The sequence below is a fragment of the Protopterus annectens genome, chromosome 7.part1 (assembly GCF_019279795.1).
Source record: "Protopterus annectens isolate FY-2018-M chromosome 7.part1, PAN1.0, whole genome shotgun sequence".
In the NCBI taxonomy this organism is placed as follows: Eukaryota; Metazoa; Chordata; order Ceratodontiformes; family Protopteridae; genus Protopterus; species Protopterus annectens.
Window position 1 is genome coordinate 255,679,767 of NC_056740.1, and position 16,419 is coordinate 255,696,185.

The 16,419-nt window shown below is 44.9% G+C and overlaps 1 protein-coding gene across 1 annotated transcript in view; it reads left to right on the forward strand.

The window, feature by feature from the left end:
* FAN1 (FANCD2 and FANCI associated nuclease 1) overlaps positions 1–16,419 on the forward strand; it is a 571,422-nt gene that overhangs the window by 130,828 nt on the left and 424,175 nt on the right. The window lies entirely within an intron of this gene.

The window sequence follows — 16,419 nt, forward strand, 5'->3', positions numbered from 1 at the left end:
ACTAGACAAAGGCACAGTATTCTAAATCTGTTCTGTACACTCTAGTACCACTACATGGGGTGGCGAAAGCCACATCACTAGGGCTAGGCTTATAAATGCCCCAGGGCAGATAGCCTAGTACTAAACTATGAAACTATGATGGACTTCCTTGGTAAAGGAAAGCAAATTAATTCTCAAACGGTCTCTGAGACCCAGTAATGACTGCACAGGTCGTCGGAATACATAAAATAATAAGTTGTAACTGTTCCCAGTCAAATAACATGAAAGCACTACTGAGCCTTCGGTCTGAATTTCTTCACCTCCTTAAGCAACAAGTTTTGTACAACTGGCCACATTAAATTGCTCACCAGGTCTCACTTTAGCAAATGTTTCGGCTGACATAACATTACACTTTGAGCTCAGTGGGTTTACTGTGGATCATGACAGTCAGGAGTGGCCTTAGTTCAACTGGTGCCCTAGGCAAAAGGGCTCCACGTCGCCCCCCCATCACACCACCTGGTGCCCCCATCCTGGTCTACCTACACCAAATAAGTACTGGAAAAAGTGCCCCTGCTAGAGCGGTGCCCTAGGCAGTCGCCTAGTTGGCCTATACCTAAGGCCGGCTATGATGACGGTACAAAACATTTCACCCTTTGCCAATAAATGTACTGCATTAATCTTTTTACCAATTACTGATGCACCATCTACGTAGAAAGTAGAGTTGGAGCTTTCTGTATGATCAATGTGCTTTGTGACCTTTCTTTATAACTGAGTGAGGTTTACTTGATTTGCAAAACGTTTGAAAATGGTTCCATTTTTTTAAACTTGTGGCATTGCTGACCAAATGCTAAGCACTTTTCTGTTTTAGACTTATGATTGGCACCACAATTGCGGCAGTTAACAACAAAGCTTGACTTGAGTTTTGCTGCTTCACCCTTGCACTGTGCATGTTCCTTTAACTGAACTAGTCTTAGAACTTACAGGAAGACTATGGGACTTCCCAGGAAAACCTGCAGGGGCTGCACCTGCCATGTGCTTAGGCCGGTTTCTGCTAGCCACATGCTGCATGCTGTCTACATTTGCTCTGGAGCCTGCTGAAACCATGCTCTTAACATTTGTAAGCATACTTGTGTGCCTTTCTGTAACTTCATGGATTTGACAAATCACTGTGGCTTTACTCAGAGTTCATCACGATCACGAAGCAAAATCGTTCTCACTGCAGCACTATTAATGCCACACGCAAGCCTGTCCTTTATTAACTCTTCTTTTAAATCACCAAACCTGCATGCTTTAGCTTTGTTTCTCAAATCAGTAATATAAGATGCAAAAGTTTCTCCTGGCTTTTGATCTCTTGTGTAAAACAAATGCCTGTCTAATGTAATACTTGTTTGGGGGTTGCACATTTCTCTGAATTTGTGTTTCACTCTGGGTCTTCCCTTTATTCAGCCTGTGCAACAAAATTACGTATTTCACCCTCTCCTTCATATACTGCTGGTGCATACACACATGAGCACTCTTTCACTCTTTCAGTGGTCTCAGACCCAGCTAGGTTTAGCAAAATAAATGCCCTGATGTGTGCATCTTTATCAGAATAAGCTGCTTGTATGAAAATATTGTACTCTTGCTCAAATTTTCTCCAATTCTCTGCAATATTCTGATCAAATACAAGTGGACCTGGCCTACGAAATGCCTCTGCCATATTAACACATCAGTGAAGGCTTTTGCAAGTATGCACGAACACACATACATATGTGCCAGAAATTTATGCCAGAACTTGTAACTATGCCCAGTAGCACAATAAGCCTCTGAATAACCGAACTTTGCAAAATACTTTGCAAAACGTCTCCATGGCGCACTCTTGATATTACTGTAGTTCGAGAAATCACCCTCTGTCAGTGTAAGAAACATTTAAAAATAACTACACTGTGAGAATAAACTGAGCAGCAGAAGAAGCTCAGGGCAAGAAACATTTCGAAGTAACTGCACTTTGTGAATAAACAGTACACAGCACATTGAACTCTCTCAAAATGGCTCTACTTTGCTAAATAACTCTTTACTGTGCAAGAAACACTCTGTAATGGCAGCCCTTTGTGAATAGATACACCCAGCACAAGAAACTTTTCGAAATGGCTGTATTTTGACTGCACTTCACGAAATAGTTACTTTGCACACAAACTCTTTGGAATAAATGCACAGTAATAAACATATACTGTAAGCACTTTCACACACTTTGCAATACTTTGAATAACTCTAAATGTCTTTCCATTCACATGTTGCAGTATTAATCATGTATGGGTTTACTGCTCTTGCTAGCCGAATGTCCGGCCAGTATACAAAAGATTTTATTCACTGTATGGTGCGTGGGATGTCTGATGTGGCAAGATAAACGTGGGCCATAAAAGTGGCATCTGCATGCACCAGCCCTCAGAACTTCTCAACCGCCAGTCGAAAGTCAGGTGTTCCTACCATCCTGGCTATCTGATTCTGAAGAAATTTGATAAGTGCCCCCATTGAGGGACCATTTCAGTCTTTTACTTTACTCTAATGCTTGTTCATGTCATCCAGAAAGGGCAAGTATAAGTGCGGCCATCAGATACCTTTCAAGGATGCCCACGATCAGTGTCTTTTGTTTAGGTTTGTCGCATGATTACAAGGCCTGCACCATCTTCCAGGCATTTGTGCCCAAAACACTATGCAACCATCTGCAAGTGCTCAGTCTATACCGGGAAAACCAACCTCTCAAACAGCCTTTGGTATGGAGGGTTCCGATGACTTACCCGCCGAACCGTGAAAGAAGGCCAGGACTGTTAGGCCTATAACTACCACTGTGCCACTTTCATCCTACCCTCAGCCTATGGCCGACATTGACCTGGCTGAAGACTCTGGCTCCGCCACTTCAGATACAGTGGGTACTTTCACAGAAGCCGCACAATCCCACATAGAGTGCGTGTCCACAGAGGCTTTTCCGGTGCCAGGGAAATCACTGATTTGATAGGGTCGTCAGATCCCTCCATTTCCTTACAGTCACCCGATTCTAGGCCTTCTTCCCTTCAGATGCCCACTAGACCTCTTAAAAGGAAGGAAAAAAGAAATCCTCTTCTACTCCTGAAAGCATCACAGACTGGCAGGCTTTCAGCCAAAGTCTTTTTAATGCTTTTATGGCCTACAACTTCAGGGATATCCACTATCCTTCTGGCTATACTGAGTCCTAGGCCTCCAATATCAGACCACTCTGAGGGAAGAGGAGGAATTCTCTGATTCTTCTTCGGAAGAATCCCTTTCATATACTTCTCAGCTGCCTTCCACCCTGGGATATGGCTCCCTAGAGGAAGAATCCATTGACTCTTTCTCCAGCAGAGGATTTGACCTTGGGGAAACTATTTATTACAAAAATGAAGGAACATTTCAAGTGGGAATCCTCTGAAATGATAGAGGTCCAAAAAAGGTGGTACAACCTCATTCAGATGGATTCCCCTACTGCTGTTCCAAACATTCTACCTGCCTTTCTGGATGCCTTCTTTTCTGCATCCTTTAACCTGGACTCGCAACCCCCTGCTTCATGCAGACCTGATTTATAAAGTCCCTGAGACTAAGTTTCTAATTTGTGTCCTTTTGCAGACAGTGCCACAGTTTCCATTTCCATTGATAAGGCTTTCAAAACTATTGCCTACCACCACCATCCTCCCAGCTGACAAAGACAGCAAAACCATGGAATGTCTGGGTACGAAAATTTATACCTCTGCTGCTTTTGTTTTCAGAGCTACTAACTACCAGACACATGGCTAAATATGCCTAATCCCTTTTGGAGAAAATCTCTAAGGAATTGTCTGACTCACCAGACTTTACTGCTAAAGCTTCACTGTCTTTCCTAGTTGCTCTCCATTCTCAGGTTACCAGGCACTCTATAAAATCAGTTATGATGCTGCCAAGGCCTCAGCCAGATCAGCAGCAGCATCTGCTTTGAGAAGATACTTCTGGCAACATCTTCAACCTGTACCGGATGACTTTAGAGCCAAGTTGGTTGATGCTCCTTTGGACAGCACATCCCTGTTTGGAACTAAAGTGGTTGACTTATTTAAGTCATGACAACAAAAGGGGGAAGATATGCAGGTTTTAAAACATCTGCTAGTCTCTCCTATTCCAAAATTCCAGAAGAATTACCCAGCAAAACAATTAATTAGAACACGCAGTCATCCGGCTGCTCTCACAAGCCCTAGGAAAACATCCAGGAAGCAACCCACTCCTACTAGAGCTTCCACCTCTTCTAGCCAGAGGCCGCCCTTTCAAGACAGGACAGGTAGTGTCTGACTACCTACCAACCTCAAAACCCCCACCTCTTCCCCTCTCTCGATGCATCTCACACTGTCTCTCAAGTGTGGACTCTTATCTCAGACAGATGGGTTCTTTCAATAATACAAAATGGGTATTTTATGACTTGGATTATGCCTCCAAAGAGAAGGGGTATCTGACAGCCTCCTAAAGAACAGCTCCACCTATTGCAGCTAGTGCTAGACAACCTGATGGCTCAAGGCACCATTCAAACTGTTCCACTATCTGCAAAAGGAAGAGGTTTCCACTCCAGGATTTTCCTGGTCCCAAGGAAAGATTGACCTTGGAGGCCATTTCTGGACCTCTCACTACTCGGCCACTTCTTTCAGTATGTTGACTTTACCAACTCTTTTTCCGCTCCTACTTCCTCAAGGGTTCATGGCCACCTTAGATATCAAGGGTGCCTACCTTCACATCCCTATAAGGCCCAATTTCAAGAAATACCAGAGGTTCTCTGTGGGGTCCCCTTACTTTATCTGCCTTGCCCTTTGGGCTGTAAAACGCACCCAGAGTCTTCACCAAATGTCTGACTCCAGTTATTGCCTTCTGCAAGGCAAAAGGAATTCAGATATTTCCTTACCTGGACGACTTGCTCCTTCAGGAAGACTGCAAATAGGCCCTCCTGCAATACCTACAAGTTGCCATTACTCTCCTACAGTCCCTGGGATTTCAGGTAAACTTCCCCAGATCTCACCTGGAACCTACTAAAGATATTGTCTTTTTGGGGTGCAGGATTCATACAGACATCATGAAAGCCTACCTTCCCCCCAAAAGGTGGAAAGCTTGACAACACCTACTTTTGGTCCTCCAAACAGAATTAACCGCAAGGCAGTACCTTGGGCTCCTGGGCTACATGGCATCCACTATCCCCATGTTATCGTTGACAAGACTCCATATGAGGAAATTGCAATGGTACCTCAGGTCAGTTTGGACCCAGCAGTCCCACCCCCTGAAGTACAGGGTACCCCTCCTCAAACAAGAAATCTATTGGTGGTTGAAACAAGTGAACCTAAACCCAGGCCTTCCCCTCCAACCACCTCAACCCAGGCAGATCATGCAAACACAGATGCTTCAGACTTGGGCTGGGGAGCAACTCTGGGGCACCTGAGAGTGCAAGGGCTGTGGCAAGGGCCACACAAGAAAGAACACATCAGTATCCGAGACATGAGGGCAATACTACTGGACCTGCAAGCCTTCCAATCCAAGCTACAGCAAGGATCACTGAAAATCTTTACAGACATTGCCACAGTGCTGTGGTATCTCAACAAGCAGGGGGGGAAGCAAATCTTATTTGCTTTACAGACTAGCTGTCCTGGTGTGGGAACTGGCCACCTCCCAGGGAGTTACCCTACAGGCGGTTTATATACCTTCACAACAAAATTCTCTGGCAGACTCCCTCAGCAGATCCATAATGAAAAAACACGAGTAGATGTTTCACAGGCAGATATTCCTGGACCTAGTCCACTAGGTGGGGTATACCTCAAATAGACTGCTTGCCTTCTCCATTAATAGGCTACTTCCTTCTTTCTGCACCAGACTTCCACATCCTCAGGCTATGGCAGCAGATGCCTTCTCAGCCTTTTGGAAGGGGGTGTTTCTTTATGCATTCCCCCCCCCCCCCTTTCCCCTTGTACAAAGGTCCTGCTGAAGATCCAGCAGGACAGACCAAATATCTGGGTGGTGACTCTCTATTGGCCAAGGCAGCATTGACTCCCTCTCCTCTTACAGCTGTCCAAGGGCAGTCAGCACAAGTTACCCCCCCCCCCAGAGTGGACCTTCTCAAACAGCACAAGGGATCCCAAATATACCCACAGTGGCAATCGCTGCACCTCACCCTGTGGGTGATAGGCTTCTGATCCCTTTCAGACAGCTTTACAGTGAGGATATGCTGACTGTCCTGCAGGAGGCCAGGAAACCAAATACAAGAAAATCTTACCTATTTAAGTGGAAGAGATTTTCAATATGGTGTCTCAAAGACAGTAGGACCCGCTGGAAAGTGAGACCCCTTTTGTGCGATCTTACCTGTGAACTACTGCTGACAGGGTTGGCCTACTCATCCATTAAAGCCCACTTGTCTGCCATTTCAGCATGACTTTCCCTGGATCCCCTCCTAGCTTCCAGACTACAAGCTAAGTTATTCCTTAAAGGGGTCTTTCACCTCAGACCATCCAGGGAACCCCCCCCCCAATGAGACCACAATTATGTTTTAGAGAAGTTCACGGTGCCCCCATTTGAGACAGCGGATAAAGCTTCCCTAAAGTTTTGTACGTGGAAAACTGTTCTTGTAGCTTTGACCTCCACCAGGAGAGTGTCAGAGTTGCAAGCCATCATGACTTATTCCACCCTTCCTAGTATTCCACACTGACTGACAGGGTTACTCTTAGAACTAACTCCTCATTCATGCCCAAGTTGGTGAATGATCTTTCCCTTAATCAGGCCATCCACCTGCCAACCTTTTTTCCTAACCCACAGGGAGACCGAGAGTACTGCATTCCCTAGACATGCACAGACAATTCTCAGATTTTATCTGCACAAAACCAAGTCCATCAGACAGTCCATCAGACAAGCTGGAACATCTGTTTGTCTCCTTCTACCCCAGGGCCCTAGGGAAGACCGAACCAAATAAACAATTTCAACTTGGATTTCCAAAGCTATCCCCTTTTGCTACAAACACCATGGGAAAATCCCTGCAAGGAACTGTCAAAGCACACTCCACTAGGGCAGTAGCCTCCTTGGGGGCCTTCCTCGGGGTTGGATACCTCCTATATATGGAAAACAGCCACTTGGTTGCCTGTGCACCTTCACCAAACATTAGAAGTTAGACCACATTTCTAGGACCAGAGCTGGGTTTGCCAGGGCTACACTCCATGGATTCTTGGAGACCTCTACTAAGCCACCTCCCCCTTCTTCACAGTGAGCTTTGGCACTCACCCATATGTGATGAATACTGCAACATGTGAATAGAAGGACATAGAAAAATTGTGTAAAATCTTACCATAACCATAGATGTCCTTCTCTTACATGTTGCAGTGTTCCTTCCCTCCCACCTACCCCCTCCTGTTATGCAACATTTCCCTTTCTGGATGGCACAGGACTGGCATTACCATTGCTAGGACTGGTTCTGATTGGGCTTGCAGTTCTGAGGTCTGGTGCATGCAGACATCACTTATGGCCCACGTTCATCTAGCCATGTCAGACATCCCACGCACCATATGGTGACTGAAATCTTTTGTATACTGGCCGGACATTTGGGGTAGCAAGAGGAGTAAACCCATACATGATGAATACTGCAACATGGAAGATAAGGACATCTATGGTTATGGTAAGATTTTACACAACTTTTCTTTATGCCTTGAATAGCTTCACTCAATACGAAATAGTAGATGTTGTTGTCCATATCTCGCCTTTGTTCTTGCTGTTTAGGTTCAGAGCCAATCCTCTGCTCCGACTCGGTCGTGTAGTATAGCTGGAGAGCTTTTACTGGCTCGAGGCTAGACCCTATCCCAGCATGCTTAGCGGTAGTTACCCAGATCTCATTTGCCGCTTGCAGCGTTGAGATTGCGGATACTGGCTCAGGCTGTGTATTTTCTATTTGTTATATTTTTTGAAAAAAAAAAATTCTTATTTATCTTCTAACTTGTTATTAGCACCTGTACTTCGTTCTTCTACCTTCCCTATCCCGTCCGAGTGACTTACGTTTCTTGGAGACTAACAATTTTTCTGTGGCCTTTTTCCCTTTTTTTTAGACCCATTTAACTTTGAGGGTTCTTCGCCTTTTTTTGCTTTCTTTAACTTTTAAGGAGTTGCCGTTTAAGTTAGAGGCTTTCCCCCTTCTCTTCTTTCCTGTCTCTTTTAAACAGAGATTTTTTGTCTGTTATTGCCTAGTTATCTTGTAGTATTTTCTCTTTGTCTAGCTTTACATAGTGCTGTTTGTCATTATGTCCAAAGATACTGCCAAAGAATTGAAACCTTCGGGTTTCAAAGAGTGCGATTCGTGCTGTCAAAAGATGTCCCTTACGGACGGGCACATGAGTTGCGTATATTGTTTAAGATCTCTTCACCTGCAGGATTCATGTTCTATTTGCAATGCATTTAGTTTGAGTCCTGCAAGAAAGAAAAACAATTATGTTTAGGTTTACTGAAGGGCCCCTTTGATGCTGGTATGGAGGGGACTCGGCCAGTAAAAAAAAGTGGAAAAACCCAAGCCTTCATTCTCTTTGGCTCAGAGTTCGGACCCATCTAAGGAGAAGGGCACGCTACAAGCTAAGTCGGACCCAACTGTAAGTTTTGACAAGAAGCTTTCACCTACGGCTCCATCTGTGTTTTCCTAGCCAGTAAGATCCCACAAGCGTTCCAGGTCTCCTGCTTTGGAACCGGTGCGGTCTGCTCCACAGTCTCCTTTATTACAGTCTGTGGCAGGCAGTCACCGGTCTTCACCCCATTCCTCTCTGTCATCCAGGAGCGCCTCAGATGTTTATGTGGAGAGGGTGGTGAAGAGGCTTCTTAGGACACCAGCATTAACAAAAATACTTTCGGGCCCATCCCAGACAGAAATGGTGCCGACAGCCCAAACACCCGTCTTGATACTTCCTCCGACGACTCTGAGTTCGGAGCCGGAGTGTATGGAAGTCGTAGTGGTGGAACCGTCTGTTCTAGTAGCCTACTCTGGTCTTTTGGTTCAGACTACCACTCCGATCTCCTCGATACTCCCTTCTATTGAGGGATCTGGGAGCAGATGCTCCCTCGTCAGCTCCGTGAGGGGGAGCAGCATCGGACCCTTGTCCGACCCTACTCTCCCTCTCGGAGCTTTGGTGCAGGTCAGCTTGGCTCCTATATCGGCCTTGGAGTAGTCACCCTCGGTTCGGAGGAAGTCACCAGCTTCTTCGGAGCCGGAGACTCTTTCGGGTTGGGACCGTGATGCCTTTGAGGTGATGAGGAGCATGGTGTCTGCTGAGACAGCTCCGCCTTCTGCTCCATTGGCTCCTTTGCCTTTTGGTGTCTGTGTCTGCCTCTGAACCTCCCCTCCGCCCCAAGCGTAGGGAACCCATGCTCCAGGATGCCTCATTGGGCAATCTCATCTCTTCTGAAGCCTCCCCTGAGCATCCCTTGGAGAGGTCCCTCGGAAGAGAACTTGCAAGAGGAAGAATGTGGACTTCCACACAGACTTGGATGACTTGGAAGGGTCCCCACGGTGGTCCTCTGAAGATGCCTCTTTTTCGGACATCTTAGACATCTTCATTGCGGTGAGATCAGGTTTCTGCTTTTCACATCTTAGAAATCCTTAGACAAGAGGGGTCACTGGAAGTCCCTTGTCCCTTCTGAAGATGAGTCAGTGTACCTGGATGCATTTGGTTCCCAACCCTCCACCTCTTGGGTGTTTCCTCCTTTCGTCCTATTACACGTAGTGAGTCGAAAGGCGTGGAGCTCTACAGACATGATGGATCCAGTTCTGCGGAGGCCCAATAAATTCATTACAGCTCCTGAAGATGGACTCTTCTTATCCAAAGGTGTTCCCGTTGATGCTATGGTGGTGGCAGCAGCCACCAAGAAGGAATTGGTGGAAACTTCATTTGTCCATCTGCTGAATAAAGTCTCGTACGATGGACAGCTATGGGAAGCATATATTTTCTTCAGTGACCATTACACTCGGGTCGCTGAACTTTTTGTCCCACTTTATAAGGCTTTAAAGGGATCGCCTCAAAGAGTTAGGAGATACCTTACAGGATCCTACAGCTGCGGGAGCCTCGGACAAGGCGGCTTCTCAGCTTGCGACCTTGACTTCAATGGTTAACTCCTCCGTGCGGCTGATTTGTTGCACAGCCATTGGGGTGAGCAGGGTGGCAGGCACAGGGGTGGCCTTACGTAGACACTCCTGAATGCGCCTTTGTCATTTTGTGGAGCCCTTAAAGTCTTACTTTACCAATACCCCCTTTGACGGCTCGTCCTTATTTGGGCCTCCGATAAGAGACTCTTACCAGGTGTGAACAGGATGGCAAAACTCTCTGCCATGGGAGTACGTTTTTCTGCTCTGTTGAGACCTTATCCTAAAGGCCAGAAGAGTGGGAAAATGTGGTTCCGGAAATCCCAGGGAGCATCGGCTGACACATGGAGATTTTTACCCCAGGGGCAGAGGGGGAAATGACAAAGGAAGACTCTGATCTCGCGGCAGGGAGGGTCCGAAGAATCAGGGTGACGGATGCCTTCTCTGCTAGGCTCTTTCAGCCCTCCTGAAGGGAGGCCCGACTGTCTGACTACGGGGACAGTCAGGGGATGATTATCCATGTACCCAAAAGCCTGCCAGACAATCACAGAAGATACATGGGTACTATCGATAAGATCCTGAGGTTACAGTATCCCCTTCTTCCAACTTCCCCTGTCAAAAAGACAACACTCTATCCCAGATGTTCCACCCAGTCTTCGGGGTCAAACAAACCTAGAGCTTCAACGGTTGCCCAGAAGAGTCATCCAGGAAGTCCCTGCAGTCCATATTGGATCCGGAACTTACTCGAGGTTCATTAGTTCCAAAGAAAACACAGGATTGAAGACCCATATTGGATCTCAGCAGGCTGAACAAATCAATCAAGAAAACAAAGTTCTGGAAGGTAACACTGCAGTCCATTCTTCCCTTTGAGTCAGGACAATTGGATGTGCTCTGTCGATCTCCAGTCTGCGTACTACCGCATAGAAATGGACAGGCAGTCAAGGAGATAACTACGCTTTTGGTCTCGCCACAGCCCCCAGGAGGGTGTTCACCAAATGTATGGCAGTAGTTGCGGCTCACGGATTCCGGGTGTTTCCATATCTAGACGACTGGCTCTTTACTGCCACCACAGAGCATCAACTAATCAGGGCAAGGGAATCCACAATTCACTCTTGTTCTCTACTAGGGATCACCATAAACAATGAAAAATCTAACTTGTCAATATATTACCTTTATAGGAGCAGATTTAGACACAAGGGCCATGATAGCAAAGCTGCCTCAAGAAAGAGTGTTAACATTTCATCGCCAGGTTGTCATGCTGTGCACAGAAAAGAGAATTCAAGCAAGATTTGTCCTCAAGGTCCTGGGTTCTATGGCAGCAGCAGTCACTCTGGTCCCTATGGCTCGCTTCCATATGAGAATTCTACAGTGATTCCTATTTGCACAGTGGTCATTCCAGGATTTACCCATGTTGCATCAGAATCTGATCAGATCCTTTTTGCAGGATTCCATGGAGTGGTGGCTTCACTCCCATGTGGTAACAATAGACAGGCCGTTTCTACCCCCACAGTGACCACGGACACTTCCCAGATAAGGGGAGGGGGCATTATCTGGGACAAGACTGTTCAAGGGACTTGGCAGGAGCACGAGTACCACTTGCACATCATTGTCCTGGAGATGCGAGTGATGCTTCTGGCATTGCAAACACTTCAGGACTCTCTACCTACAGGGACTGTAGCAATTCAGACAAACAATATGTCGGTAGTATGGTGCATCAACAAACCGGGTGGAACCAGATCTTACCCCTTGTGTCGAGAGGCTCTATGCGTTTGACAGTGGGCGATGTCTTCCCAACACTTTCTGTTTGCAATGCACATCCCAGGGAAATCCAGCGTGATAGCGGACAAGCTCAGTCAGTCTATCCTGATGCCTCATGAGTGGTCCCTGAAGCAGGAAGTTGCTGACTTGATTTTTCAGAAATGGGGCCAGCCATGCAGCAATCTGTTTGCCACCCCCTCAACAACTAATGCAGCAGCTACTTTGCCCTAGTCCCACCACCAGGACAGTCACCCAGGGATGCACTTGTTCACGATTGGCCCCGGGACTGCTTTACGCCTTCCCACCTTTTCTCCTGATCCCCAAGGTTCTTCAGAAAGCTCAGTCATTGGGTTGCAAGCTAATTCGCATTGCCCCTTACTGGCCTGGTCAGATATGGTTCCCATTCCTTTGGCCTCACCTGCAGGGGGGAGCCTTGGATCCTGGACTTGGTGCCAGATCTTTTGCTGCATCAGTCGGGGGCTCCTCATCCTTCCATTCAAACTCTCAAGCTCACAGCTTGGTTTCTCCACTTCCAGTCTTAGCCAGGCTTCCTGATGTTTCTCCAGCAGGTCAGCACATTTTGATTTCCTCCCATAAGCCCACTACTAGGAAACATTACGCTAGTAAATGGCAGAGGTTCTTTTGTTGGACAGACAAAACCTCCCATTTCAAAGATTCTTCAATTTCTTGCTGAAACCTTTGACCAAGGAGCAGCTACAGCTACTGTCAGAGTTCAGTTAGCTGCTATTTCTAATTTCCATATAGGAGAAATGGGATCCAATATCCTGTCCCATAGGTTATGCAAGGCATTCCTAAGAGGTGCTACCCTCTTAAGACCTCCAGTAAGAGAACCCCCCGGGATCTAAATTTAGTTTGATGCTCTGATTCTTTCTCTCATTGAACCATCTGCTTGTCTGCTCAAATTTCTGACTTGAAAGACCCTTTTCTTGGTTGCAGTTACTACAGCTAGAAGGGTTTCAGAATTACAGGCCTCATCTATTCGTACCCCATACTTGATTTTCCATAAAGATCGGGTTTCTCTCAGAACCAACCCCTCTTTCTTACCCAAGGTATGTTCTGACTACAATTTGAATCAATCCATAGAGCTTCCTGTTTTCTTCCCCAGTCATGGCAACAAGGCAGAGTATAAGCTTCATCAGTTGGACATTCATAGACAGTTACTTCATAGACAGTTTTTTCTGTTTAAACAGGACCAAGGACTTTTGAAAATCTGACCAATTGTTCATATCATTTGTGGACAATATAAAAGGTTGTGCAGTCTCAAAGGTGACTTTATCAAAGTGGCTTTCAGACACTGAAACATGTCTGAGTTGAGTAAACAAAAACTTCCAGGGAAAATTAAAGGACACTCAACAAGGGCCTTGACTACCTCTGTTGCCTTTCAAGCCAGACTGTCTTTGGATTCAATCTGTGCAGCAGCTACATGGGCTAATTTGCATACATTTATCACTCATTACAAAGTAGATGTGGCCTCCCGGAACAGGGCCTCCTTTGATTCCATGGTCCTGAAGAGTTTTCCAGTGAGCCACCCAAGAATCAGGTGCTTTGGATGCTGTCCCAAACAGCAAGAACAAAGGCGAGATACGGACAACATAACATAAAGAAGTTATGTACTCACCATAACGTTCCATGTTTGTTGTCCTTGATCTCGCCTTCCTTCTTGCGTCCCACCCTCCTTCCCCCTTCCTGGAGGATCGAGTGGAATCCCTTGGTTTTATTGGTTATACTGGCTGTGTTTCCTTTATACTATACCTTATGGTTAGTCTCAGTCTACTCCTATTATTCTTCTTGTGGAGGGGTAACACCTTTATATGTAGGTGTCATCTGATATGTAGAGTAGAGAATATCTCTTGTCTATTTGTATGGTCTAGTTCTAGGTTATCACAAATGAGATCTGGGTAACTACCACTAGGCATGCTGGGATAGGGTTTAGCCTCGAGCCAGTAAAAGCTCTCGAGCTATAGTTTATGGCCGAGACAGAGCCAAGGATCGGCTCCGAACCCAAACAACAAGAAGGAAGGCGAGATAAAGGACAACAAACATGGAATGTTATGGTGAGTACATAACTTTTTTTATGCCAAAAAAACATGCAGTTGCCTTGCTTTATGCTTAATGTGCCCTTTCTGCCCTTTATTATATTCTGTTTGCCCATTTACTCTCTTTTCTTGTTCTCATTTTAACATGCTCATTTTACTTTAAACATGCTCTTTTTACAATTCCAAGGTGACTCTGAACCTCCTGTGTGCTTTCCTGATAATCATTTTATCAAATATCTCCGCTTCGAAGTTTTGTTTAAACTTTTGTGCTTTACGTTTGCTTAATGCATTCTGTGCCCTTGTAATGTTCCGTTTTACCTTTTTAATAAAATAATTTGTGCATGTTTTCATTACTTTTAGCTTGCTTTTGGCCTTTTTTGCACTGTTTTCTTAGTTTACCTTCACTGTTAACTCTGCACCTCATAGCTTTGAAAAGCAGACTCTGGAATCCTGGTTCTGACACCATGTCGCTTTTCTGGTCAGGATAAAACAGCCGAACATTTGTGGGTTCTGTTCAAGCAGCTTCATTATGTACAAATGCATCAGAATTGAGGCTTAGTAACTTTAACTTAGTCAGTTTGTTTAGAAGTTTATCTATCTCCTACATGCTCGCACTCTGGCTGGACTCAAAATGGCACTGAAGCTAGCATGTGCTTGCTATTTATATGCAAGTACTGTCCTTGGAAATGCTTCTTAAAAGTGCAACAGACACACATTCTACGCATGCATATATATAAATGAAAACAAACCACACCGACACTCCAAGTTGCAAGCATTTTACATCACAAACCATACTGACACACTCCCAGTTACAATCATTATACGTAACTGATAATCTACCCAATCTTTTTTAGTCAAACCCTATATAGCTCATAGCTGCCTTTTCCCTTGTATGTATTGTTCCCACAATTCCTATTTTTACGTATGTAGTTTGCGCCTACCCTTTTCTAAAGATCTCAGTTCCAGTTGTTGTAGCTGTGTTACTATATTTACTACTTCTTGTATAGTTGGTTTAGATTTTGATTTCCATTTTCTAGTAATTGCTTGTTTGGCAGCCACCATTATTAGACACAGCAAGGCCTTACCATGCCTAGGCAATTCCGATTCTGTATCATAGCTCAGAACAATAATCTGCTCATCAGACCAATTTGCCCACCCAGCATCTCTGATAGTGCATCCTGTAGGGAATCCTTGAAGTCCACCAGTTCACTGCACTCCCAGAAAATAAGTTCCCAATTACCTCTTTCTTCCCCATCATACCTCCAACATTTGCTGTCTGCCTGAGGAAAAATTCTCTGGCGTCTACTTGGGGTATAGAAGTATCTATGCAAACATTTCCAGGCAAAGTGGTGGTAGACTATTTTTCTTTAAACCAGTCCATTTATTTTCCTGTTTTCATTATGGGGTAGAAAGGAGCAATTAACATCTTGGATGTGCACCACCATATTACATTTTGCCTGAAGTTGTTTCTCTGCTTTGCTCCATGGAGAGAATATTTGCAGTTGCTAAGCATCCCTTCTCTATGTGGATTGCTAACTACATTATTTTTGTTATCAGATGGCAAATACCTCATTGGAATACGTTGCCATCAGAGGCCACTCCTCTAGTAGCCTGACTGCTTGGTTTGTTTCAGAATGTCTTCTTTAAAGACATTGTGATGTAGTTATTTGGTCATCGGTTCACATTATTCATCAAACACTGTTTGCACCATAATTTGGAGTCCGGTCTCTTATGTTACTCCTGTGTTTGGCTTTAGCTTCATCAGACCTTTTGCCTTTTAGCGTCTGTCTTATGGGCATTTTTATACTGTTTTGGATTATTCCCAATCCTAGATCTACTAAGAAGCATTTAACATTATCAGTTGGTCTATGATGGGGGACCCTCTTTAGTAAGACCTAGTAGCCTCCGGCTGTCTGTCTGGATGCTCCTCAGTTCAGTAGCTGCTGTTGGAGTCCCATGTGAGCTTTGCAAATCTGTGTTAATACATCCTTGTACAGTGTAGATACCATGCACTGTTTTAGCTTGATTTCTTGGAAATTGGCTTAACTCATTTCTTCCAGCGGAGCTCTGGAAGTTTGCACTGTAACTTCCAATGACAGGAGCCTAAGCATTTTGATTAGAATCAAATTATGTTCTTGCATTTCAAACGTTCATATCTCTGGAACCATAGGGATTGCTAAACAAGTGTAAATGGCAAACTCATCTGCACAAACTATTTTTGTAATGGTAGTATTCTAGGTTCTAGGACTTGAACTGGATTTTATAAGTCACAGTAAACACAGCAACTATTATATTTGTAATATTTAGTAAACTACTTGCAATATTTCCGCAACCAATCAAGTTACACACATACTTGTCAGCAACATTGTGTTCATCCAGCTGAAGCTTTCATATGAGGCTAAGCAATTCTGTCTGTGCTATTTGGTTGTTGAGATATTTAGAAAAAATCAAGATGCATGATAATGTAAATTAACTACAATTTAATCCCCCTTCGCCTGCACTAGACAGAAGTAAAATGTCACTACAGTTGTTTGC